Source organism: Lathyrus oleraceus, chromosome 1, assembly GCF_024323335.1.
Source record: "Lathyrus oleraceus cultivar Zhongwan6 chromosome 1, CAAS_Psat_ZW6_1.0, whole genome shotgun sequence".
Lineage (NCBI taxonomy): Eukaryota > Viridiplantae > Streptophyta > Magnoliopsida > Fabales > Fabaceae > Lathyrus > Lathyrus oleraceus.
Genome location: NC_066579.1, coordinates 383,376,440 through 383,388,090, shown reverse-complemented (window position 1 = coordinate 383,388,090; position 11,651 = coordinate 383,376,440).

The window sequence follows — 11,651 nt, the reverse complement described above, 5'->3', positions numbered from 1 at the left end:
CTGCTTCACCTTAGCCTCGCAATGGCAAGGTTAAGAGCGAGCAATACCCATGTACAGATGACTTGCTTCGGCAGTCAAACCCATTGTTTGAGCCCACTTGACTGGTTATAGTGTGTGCTATGTGGATACTTGCTTGAAATGCTTGTTTTGATCTGTTGATGCTTGTATGCTTGTATGTTTGTTTTCCTGGATAGGATTAGCTTGCAATGGCGCAAGTAGGTAGAAACCTCAACTTAGGGTAATGATGCATGACAACACTAGGCTCGAGTCCAGCTCCCTGGTAGTGTGTCTTCCCTTGGTTTCTGGCTAGATTTTCTTTCCCTTGAGGGGGAACTACATCGCCCTGATCCTTGTTCCAGACGAGGTATGTAGGCAGGTGGTCGTGCGAGACCACTCCGGGCAACCTTTTTCTTTTTTGTGTGTGTTTACTTGTTATCTGATTGTGTGTTTGGTTCGGATGCCGACGTAAGTCCAGTGATTGGCTGTCGGGCTCCACGTTTGCCGTTTTGTGCGTGTTTTGGTTCGGATGCTGACGTAATTCCATCGAGTTGTTGTCGGGCTCCATGTTTGCCATCTGTTTGTGCGTTTTGTGTTGTTTGGCGTGTGTAAGCCGAACTACAGTAGCTCTGATTCTCGTTCCAGACGAGATATGTAGGCATAGGATGCGATGTCCTATCGAGCTCCCTTCTCTTAACCCCACCTGCGTTCCCTGTGTGTGTGTGTGATGTTTTAGCAACCTATTCTTTATTTTAGAACGTGGATCCCGTCGAGTACGACGGACGTGAGGGGTGCTAATACCTTCCCCTTGCGTAACCGACTCCCTTACCCTTTCTCTTTGGTCGCGAGACCATTTCCTTTCCAGGTTTCTCTGAGCGTTTCCTTTCCCTATTTTGGGATAAATAACGCGCAGTGGCGGCTCTGTGTTGTTTTTGTTTTAGCCCGCCGGTTGTTTTTCGCGGATGCGACAGTGTCGTCTACCCTGGGCATGGTATGCACGACAGGAGGAGGAACAGCGAGGACCGGGCTAGATGTCGGCATAGAAGCAAAGGTTGGAGCAGGACCCTCAGGCATGAAATTAGGAGGCATCCCCCACGGGAATCCGGCTGGCATAGTCGCTGGAGCAAAATGTGCACTGGCTGCAGGCACAGTAGAGGAAACAATCTCAGAGATGACTGTCCTCTGGGGAGGAGTTGAAGGCGTTAGAGAAGACTGGCTCTGGGCAGCCAAGAATGATTCCATCAAAGCGCTTAATCTGGCCACTTCCTCTTTGAGTTCACGGTTTTCTTGCTCTAGATGATCCATTAGTCTTGAAATGTTGGCTCTAGTGTAGTATCGGTGAGTCAGCTTGTCTTCAAAATAAATGAAGAGCACAGAGTTAGACCACATGGAAAGAAGTCGGGAACAAAAACCTGCTTATGCACATGATGCATGCAATGCTTGTGCATATGATTTGTTTTTTTTCTTTTTCAAAGGAACTTTAGGGTTTTATTTGCAAATTTTGGAAATATTAAACATTTATTACATATGGAAATATCTCATCAAATAATATCAGGGACAAGAAGTACAGCTTTGTCAATTATACACAAGAGATAAGGAAAATAATCATCCTATGGATCCCTAGAAACAATCATCTAAAGCTTGGGATACAGGAAGATAAGATGCGCGAAGCCTCTTCACCTCCTTCTCATAGGCTGCCTCCATATCCGCCTTCTCCTTGGCGAGTCGATCGTACTTCCTCTTCCAAAACTTGGAAGACTGAGGAAGTAGAGAAGTCCATGCATCATCAGGATCATCAATAACCTGATGTTCGAGGAACTCAACCAAAGCATCTTTCTCCTTAATATGCTGAAGCAACTCTTCCCTTTCACGGATCAAGGCACGTGATAGGTCTTCGTCTCTCAACTCCTCTACTCCTTGGTTAGGGAGGGTAGAAGGCCCAGCCATAACCAAAGGTGTAGGTCTCGGATACTCGTACGGCATGAGATACTCAGACGCTCTCTTCCTAACCCAAGCAGTGTAAGGCTCCAAAGCAACACAATTCTTAGGACCCAACTCCTTCCTTCCTTTCCTATGAATCTTGCGCCAAGCGCGGATCATCCTAGCTTTCAAGTTTTGGGGATCTTTACCCTCCTGAAAGAATACACCCTCTAACAGAATGTTATTAGGTTTATCCTTTAGGGGGAACCCAAGCTGACGTCGTGCTAAAACAGGGTTGTAGTTAATCCCACCACATGTACCAAGAAGAGGCACGTTGGAGAATTCACAAGAGTCGATAATCTGCACACCATCATACACCCGGTTGTACCAAGAGATATCATCATTAGTGAGAGACATAAGCCTCGTGGACCACCGTAGACATCCCTTGTTCTCCTTGAAGGCGGCCGTCTGTGGTAAGTGAGAAATAAACCACTTATACAACAGAGGCAAACAACACACAATGGTTCCACCACCCTTTTCATTCCTCATATGCAAAGAGAAATAGGTATCACCCAACAGAGTCGGAACGGGATTAAGAGCAGAGAAGATCCTAATAGCGTTCACATCCACAAACTTGTCGATGTTGGGGAAAAATACCAACCCATAGATGAGGAGTACAAATATGGCTTCAAAGGCATCCTCACTCATGGCCTTCCCATAGATAGTAGCTTGATCAATGAGGAACTCAGAAGGGAGACCTTGAATTCCACCTTTGGTAGTCATATGAGCACCAACCAGAGATTCATCTATGTGCAACATGTCAGCTATCTCTTGAGAAGTAGGAATACTCTTCAAGCCACTGAACGAAAACTGGTCTAGAATAGGTATACCCACAAGATAGGCATACTCCTCAAGGGTAGGCAAAAGCTGGAAATCCAGAAACATGAAGCAACGGTACAAGGGATCATAAAACTGCACCAATACACTCATCAACCCTTCATCCACCTGAGTAGTCAGAAGAGGAAGAAGCTTCCCAAAACGAGCTTTGAAACCCAAAGGATCTAATACATAGGATGTCGGATTCCTTAACTCTTTCAAATTTGGTTGTCTGAAACTGTACTTCTTTGTATTCCTTCTTTGTCTTTCCATGTCTGGAAATTTTGCAAATAAACCCCCTTAAGTTCCTTGAAAATTTTCTTCCTTATTGATGATATGGATGCAAATGAGTGCATGAATGCATGAATGCAACAATCACACTCAAGGATCAAGCAAAGCACACCAAACAAAGGTCATGGGATGGATCATGTTATCCCTAATATCAATCATCCATTTTGGTGGATTATGGTTTAAACCTTATCAACACCCAAGTTCCATTGATATTAAGGATACATGAACGGATCAACCATGAATCAAGGGTTTGTTGCAAGTCACGAGCATGGGGTTTAGGTTAACAACCACCCAAAGGGAGTGTACTAGGGTTTAAACCTCCCAAACATGTTCTACAAGAGGTTCCCATAGTCATCATCCCATCTTTCGGATATTATCGGAGAAACGACTACTCGTATTCCAAAAATATTCTCAAGAGAGATTCTTATGAGCGTAGTATCGCGTAACAATCGTATCAAATCTTACATTTGAACGACTTTCGCACTACATCCTAAGAATAAGCCAAGATGGGCTTGGTAAGCTAAGGTCCTTGGCTTCTAAGGTCTATATTGGAAAGAGTAATGTCTAACCACAACTTACTCATGTGACATTATTGATCCCAACATGACCTCCACCAAGTGAATGGACTTTCAAGTCAACTTGCTAAGGAATAACTCCACACAAGTCAACAAGACTACGCCATTCTCCTATCCTAAGTGCTCTCGAGTCCGGGTATAGAACTCATCTCACAAAGATCACCAAGCATACAAGGAATTAATATCATGCAATTCAATCATTACATACAATACAGTAATCCCAAATTGCACAAAAATATGTCACAAGACAAATACAATACAACAAGCATGAAAAGTTGGCAAAACCCACTAGGCAAATGCTCCCCAGTGGAGTCGCCACTTTTCTATAGCGGGGTATTCGTTACCATTAGAGATATTGACTAAATCCAAGGTAAATCATACAAAGTCGAGTCGCCACCGCACTTCTATTTATCCAAAGGAATGGTTAGAAAGCGAACAAAAACCTAATAGTTTTAACAAAAAAAACTAGTAAAAGAAACAGAGATCTGGGTAAGGGGGTTGGTTATGCAATGGGAAGGTGTTAGGCACCCAAAACATCCTAGGTACTCCTAGGGAGCCCTTTTCATACTTGTTGCAAAGGTTGTTGTTTTTGTGAAAATTGGTTTGTGCAAACATGATTGAAGAGATGAGAGGAGAATGTACAAGTTATTTACATTTTGTGTTTGGATGGATAAACCCATTGCCTACATACCATCTTATAAAAAGATTAGGATCAAAACCTCGTAGTTCGGGATAAAAATCTCAAAACAAGTTGGTGAATTGATTGGTCCAAAAGCCTTAAGGTCTTTTGTTATCAAAGGGAGAAAACTCAACCAAACCACAAATCCATCATGTGAGGATAGCTTCAACATGCTAGTGAGGGGTTAACCCTATAATAAGCATGGAAGACTCATTGTCCATCACTAAGGATATAGGTGAGTATTATATCTACCACAAGGATAACTCAAACCTAATAGCTAAAGGTTATGAAAAATTTGGTTAAGAAGAATGGCCATTGGAACCACGAAAGGCATTTGAATGGGTTACATTTACCAATTAGAAGTATGTACAAAAATGGTCAAAGTTGACTTAAGGATTCAACTCAAAATAAGTATTGTAAAAGGAAAGTTTGAAAATTAAAAGCATAAGGCTTAGGTTTCTAATGTTTGAAAACAATGGTTAAATGTTTGCACAAAAAGTTTTGGCTTGGGTTAGAGTGGAGGGAAGAAGAAGAAGGGCTAAGTCCTAAGTAAAACAAAAAGAGAAGGGATGAAGAATCAAAACCACATAGGGAGTTCCTCTCTTAAGATCATATTGATGATCCAAGTAGCTCCCATCCTTTAGAATAAGCAACCACAAAGCATAAGCAATCAAACAAATCTCATAAGAGATCCTCAATGTATCTTGTGTCTTTCACTTTGGATGAACATGGTAATGGTCCTTCAATTGAGCTCATAGCATCCCTAGCACAAAAGCACACACATCAAAAGTTCCATGAAGTAAAACAAGAATGGACAAGAGTGAGTTTAGGGATTTGGTCCTTCTAATCCATCTTCACCATTGTAGCGGGGTATTCGTTACCATTAGAGATATTGGCTAAATCTAAGGTAAATCATACAAGTCGAGTCGCCACCGCACTTCTATTTATCCAAGGGAATGGTTAGAAAGCGAACAAAAACCTAATAGTTTTAACAAAAACTAGTAAAAGAAAACAGAGATCGGGGTAAGCGGGTTGGTTATGTAATGGGAAGGTGTTAGGCACCCAAAACATCCTAGGTACTCCTAGGGAGCCCTTTTTACACTTGTGAAGGTTATTGACTTGTGAAATTTTTATTTGTGCAAACAGGATTGAAGAGATGAGAAGAGAATGTACAAGTTATTTACATTTTTTGTGTTTGGATGGATAAACTCATTGCCTACGTACCATCTTATAAAAGATTAGGATCAAAACCTCGTAGTTCGGGGTAAAAATTTCAAAATGAGTTGGTGAATTGATTGATCCAAAAGCCTTAAGGTCTTTTGTTATCAAAGGGAGAAAACTCAACCAAACCACAAATCCACCATGTGAGGATAACTTCAACATGCTAGTGAGGGGTTAACCCTATAATAAGCATGGAAGACTCATTGTCCATCACTAAGGATATAGGTGAGTATTACATCTACCACAAGGATAACTCAAACCTAATAGCTAAAGGTTATGAAAGATTTTGATTAAGAAGGTGGCCATTGGAACCACAAGAGACATTTAAATGGGTTATATTTACCAATTAGAAGTATGTACAAAATGGTCAAAGTTGTCTTAAAGATTCAATTCAAAATAAGTGTTATGAAAAGAAAGTTTGAAAATCAAAAGCATAAGGCTTGGGTTTCTAATGTTTGAAAACAATAGTTAAATGTTTGCACAAAAAGTTTTGGCTTGGGTTAGAGTGGAGAGATGAAGAAGAAGGTCTAAGTCCTAAGTAAAACAAAAAGGTGAGGGATAAGAATTAAAACCACACTAGGAGTTCCTCTCTTGAGATCATATTGATGATCCAAGTAGCTCCCATCCTTTGGAATAAGCAACCACAAAGCATAAGCAATCAAACAAGTCTCATAAGAGATCCTCAATGTGTCTTGTATCTTCCACTTAGATGAACATGGTAATGGTCCTCCAATTCAAGCTCAAAGAGTTCCCTAGCACACAAAGCACACACAAATCAAGAGTTTCATGAAGTAAAACAAGAATGGACAAAGGGAGAGTTTAGAGATTTGGTCCTTCTAATCCATCTTCATCATTAAGATCCTTTCACTCCAATTTTGCATAAGGAAGGTCCTAGAATCTAAGTCCAATTTTTTTGCATTTTGGTTCACCACAATCAAAACAAACACAAGCAAAATAATATATACATAATTATGTGCTCAAGTGAGCAAAAGGCAAATGGCATTAACATAAACATGTGCTTAAGTGAGCAAAGAGAAAAGCAAATGGATAATATGTGCAAGAATAGTAAATTGCATAAAAGTAAATTGCATAAAGTAAATGTTAATTGTCAATAGTTAGTGTTAGTAGTTAGTGTGCCATAAGGCAAATTTAGCGCTATGTTAAGCAATCGTAATTGGACTTATGTAGAAGTCACAACTATCTGAGGCCGGTCAATAATAATGTAGGCAACAACACAAGTTAGGAGTCTTGATTAGTGAACCAAGTCCCAACAACTTGCCATGCCAAAAAGAAGAAGAGAATTGATCTTGTATTGGTTTAAGCCTTTTGCATGATTTAAAAGACAACCTATCCTTAATGCAAAGCCATTCACTTGATCAATTGATCAAGATGAATTAGATTTGAATCAAGGAAGGTTAAATCTCCCTAATCAATGCTAACTTATCAATCTTCAACTCATTGATCAAAAAGAAAAGAAGTAGAAGAAGAAGAAGAAGAAGATGGATAAGAGAAATAAAAATGACAAAATTAAAGTGCATTAAATGAAATACAATATACCAATCCTCATATGTTGACCAATAACCTTGAAAGTCAAGGTCAAACAATCAAAAACAGAAGTGAGATGAAGATTGGATGTCAAGAAATGAATAAACTATTTTTGGCATTTTTTTAATATTGAAAATAAACTTGAATTAAAAATAAATGGAAAGGTCAAACTTCAAAATCACTTCAAATCAACCTTGAAAGGTCCAAGTAATTTATCCTAAGTTCAACAAGGTCAAACTAAGTTTGACAAAAAATTTCAGCATTTTCTAAAAGTCAGAAACTATTTTTAACCAATTAAAAATGAATAAAAATAACCTAATTGAACTAAAATCTCAAATAAATCTCAAATCAATTTAAAAATTGATGAGAATATTTTTCATAGATCCATTATCATTCAAATAGGTTAGGAAAATATTTTTGTATTTTTTGAATATCAAAAACTATTTAAAATGAATTAAAAATAACCAGAAAAGAGAAAATTCACAAAAAATATCAAATGACAAAATAAAAAATATTAATAATCAGAAATAGAAACTAGAATTTATTTGGGAAATAATGCAATTGGTCCCATATTTTTTGGATAAGAAATTCAAGAGATATTAATTTTTGAAAATAAAAGGAATTAAAGAAAATAAAAGGAAAATAAAACAGAAAATAGAAATTAGAAAAAAGCGTGGACCGTCTGATCTAAGCTCATTAATTGAGCTGGCAAATCAAGAGGCCACGAAGCGCGCGCCTACCATGGATCCAAGTCAATGCGTGCACATGGGAAAGAATTAAAAGTCATAACAAGCAAGGGATGAGATTAAATCAAGGAAATGGATCCAACGACTAGGATTTAAACTGGACATGATGAAGCCACCGGAGCCACCGTCTTCTCCGGTGAGCTTCAGGATTCCGGCCAAATTGCAGAAATAAAAAAAGGCAACCAAAACGTGCGATCTATACATCATTAGAAAGCTGGGATGATGTACATCATCCCTGTACCATCCATTTTCATTCTAGATCTCTAGGATTTGAGAAATCAGAAGTTGAAAAATCTGGTGTTCATCATGAACTCAATGAATTGCAAAAATTAAAAGCATAAACATGATGCCTCTATTGAGAGGACTTCAGCCAACACAAATTCTAAGCCAATAGGTCAATGGATTAGGAGAATCGAAGGAAATACCAGTTGGAATGCAAGCTTGAGTTCTGGTGATTTGAGCTTGAAACCTTGCTTGCTTTATCAAAACAGAAGTTCAATGGAGTGTATGATGAAGGTCTAGAAGCATTAGATCTAAGAATACAACCAGATGAAGCTGAATTCTAGATCTGAAAATCTTTGAAGAAAATGCAATTGCTTCTTTAGTGATGGTTAGGGAATGATTTCAGCAGCATTTCAGGTCGAAATTGGTGTGTGAAATGGAGGGAATGAAGCCTCTATTTATATGAGAAGTGGCAAGGAAAGTGTGGAATGAACTGTGTGCATGGCATGTGAAGCTTCATTGCATGGGCTTGCATGATCATGCACAAGGCCCAAAAGCAATGCCAAATGAACTCTGAGCAATAACCAATGGGAATTGGACGTGTGAAATGCAAAGGCAAATGCTCATGTAGCAAGATTTTAAATGAATTCTCCAATTGTACCTAAACAATCATCTCTTCGAAAGTACCATTTAGAAAATCCAAGCATAGGCATATGGGTAATGGTTGGAAAGGTCTTTGTATGAGGAACAAATGTTATGTTGGACAAAAACTCATTTGGAGTGTGGAAATTTATGAAATTTGAGTTTAAAGTGTGATGTGCAAAACATGTCAAGGCAAGGTTTCTAAAATTGGCCAACTTTCAAGCCCCTCTGTTTTGATGATGCAAGCTTCAAATGGAAAAACCTCCAACAACAAAGTTGTATATCTTTTAAAGAAAATCAAAATGGACTTAAAATTTGAATCATTTGGATTTTTGATGAAGGAGTTATAGGCACTTGAAGTTGGAGTTTTTTGACTTTTAATGCATTTGTCCCAAAGGGACCTATAATGTTTTGCATTATCACATGTATTGCCTTTGAGAGTTTGAAGTTTTGTTCAACACAACATTTGAATTAGACATCTTAAGATTTCCAATGCATTTGATACCACCTCAAAATCATAAAAAATGAATGAGTTATGTCCTTGGGAAGTTGACCCAAAATTAGGGTTTCAGTCAAAATGACCTATAATGTATTGGAACGACAGATGGTCTTTCAAGCTTCAAATCAATTTTTGATGAACATGAAAGTTGTTCATATTGTCCTTAAGATCATTTTTTATTTTGGAACCATCTCCATTTGACCAACACATAAAAAGTTAGGCCTCAGTGCATTTCAAAATAGTCAGATGAATTGACTGATCAACTTCTCAAGTCCATGCCTCATATCTTGATGAATTGATGATTGAGGACACTCAAATAAGCTTAAATATGCATGAAATGATTAATTAAAGAAACTTCCCTTGATTGTATTTTATCATGGGCTGATATTGCTTCAAGAGTAAGGCATTGTGGTGCACAGATGAATTAGGGTTTCTCTTGGGAACAAACCTCAAATCCTTTGACTTGCTTTGATCAAAGATGATGAATTGAGATACTAGGGAGGCATTTTGATGGATGAGAGCTTTGGGGGTCATTACCATGCTTGCTATCGTCTCTTCCTGATCATGTCTTTGTACCAATGATCTCCTAGAAGCTTTGGACCTTGTGATTGCTCAAGCTACAAACAAAAGATGTTAGTGACATATTTTTGTGCTTTTGGTTAGTAAACAAAATAAGAAAAACAATGATATACAATTCAAACATGCTTGGTGATCTCAAACCACTCACAAGGAGTCCCACCCAAAGGCAAAGGGAACCAAGATGCTCAATGATCCTTGAGGCTATGCAATGCAATGTTATGATGCCATGAGGGATCTTAGGGACAAAATTAGGGTCTTACAGATGCCCCTATTTAAGGTCATTCTAGCCGGAGAAGTGAAGGTTAAAATCTTCATCTCGACGAGGTAGAATGGGCTTAAATAACAACAAAGAGACGAATTTTGGTCCCTAAGAGACCTTATGATGCAAATGTATGTATGCAAGATGGTAACACTCTTGGGGTTATGTGTCCACAAAGAAGAAAAGACATCCGGAGAAATCGACAATCCATAGGAGTAATACGCTCACTAGGGATAGAGACACTGGGGACTCTCGTGGGGATAAGAAAAAGAATAAAAATGCGTGAGCAGGTCACGACTTGAAACTTGGGGAACAAAATTCCAAAAGGAGTAAATCCAATGGAAAGACATCGAACTGACTCCAAGGTGCAAGTGTTAGGGAATATGCCAACATAGCAACATTATCCACAAGGGATACATCGGATAAAAAATCCGGACTCAGGTGAGGATAATCCACTGAGGGACCTCACTGGGGATATCCTGAAGAGGAATCTCCTGGGGAAGCAACAGGATGAGGTATTACCGATTACTGGGTAATAAGCTCAAAGAGACGTGTGATCTGATCACCGGTATAAGGGTGAGAGAACAACAAGCTCGAGAAGAATGAATATCTAAGACCGGTATAAGGGTGAGAGATATCAATCGACCAAATCATCTGAGGAAGACCTAAAAAGGTATATCTCAACTCAGGAAAATCTGACTCCACAGGGGACCAAAGTCATAATAGGGAGAAGAAGGAAGGAACACCAGGGATACCGGTTACTGGGCATATAATAAGTGATCAACCAAAGCGTGAATTAGGGAATATTCCTAAAACACTCGTCATCATAAAAAGAGGGTAAAAGCAAACTCCATTAAGGGATGGACATTCGATTCCAAAACAGGGATACGAATCTTACTCGACTAGGGAAGAACAAAAGGCTTCGACCAAAGAGTGCATGAGATATATTATCTATTACCGTTAGAACGTAGATAATACACTCGCATGGAAGATTATCCACAACCGGTTACTGGGTTAATAAAGGATAAGTCGACCGACAGAGAAAGGCATCGTGATACCGAAACTAGGTATATAATGATGACCAATCAAAGGGGAGCAACAAACATTACCGACAACCGATAAATGATGACTTGATGGGGATAAATTTTTTAATCAGAGCAATTATCCAACGGAAAGAGGGAATATCAATACCGAATATTGGACAATGATAACCGTCAGAGAGGGGATTACATCTACCGGATACTGGGTAGAAAACCACGGAAGAGTAACCGTTCTCAACTAGGATGAACAACAATGGTTAACTCTGCAAAGGGGAGAAAAAATAGGATTTACAACTACCGGTATAAGGGTAGAAAACCACAAACTCCATCGAGGATAAGGTGAATAATTATTGTTTAATGAGCAATTATTCATTTATACCACAGGGAGGCACAAGGAACAGCCACAAGAGGCCAATTTAGGATCAAACCAAAGAGGCAAACTGAATCAAGACTCGTCCTAATGAGGATATAACTCAATAGGGGAACCCGTCCCTATATATGTGTTGGGAGGAAGCAAAAACAACCGTCGTCCACGAGGATATAACTTAGTGGGGAATGTA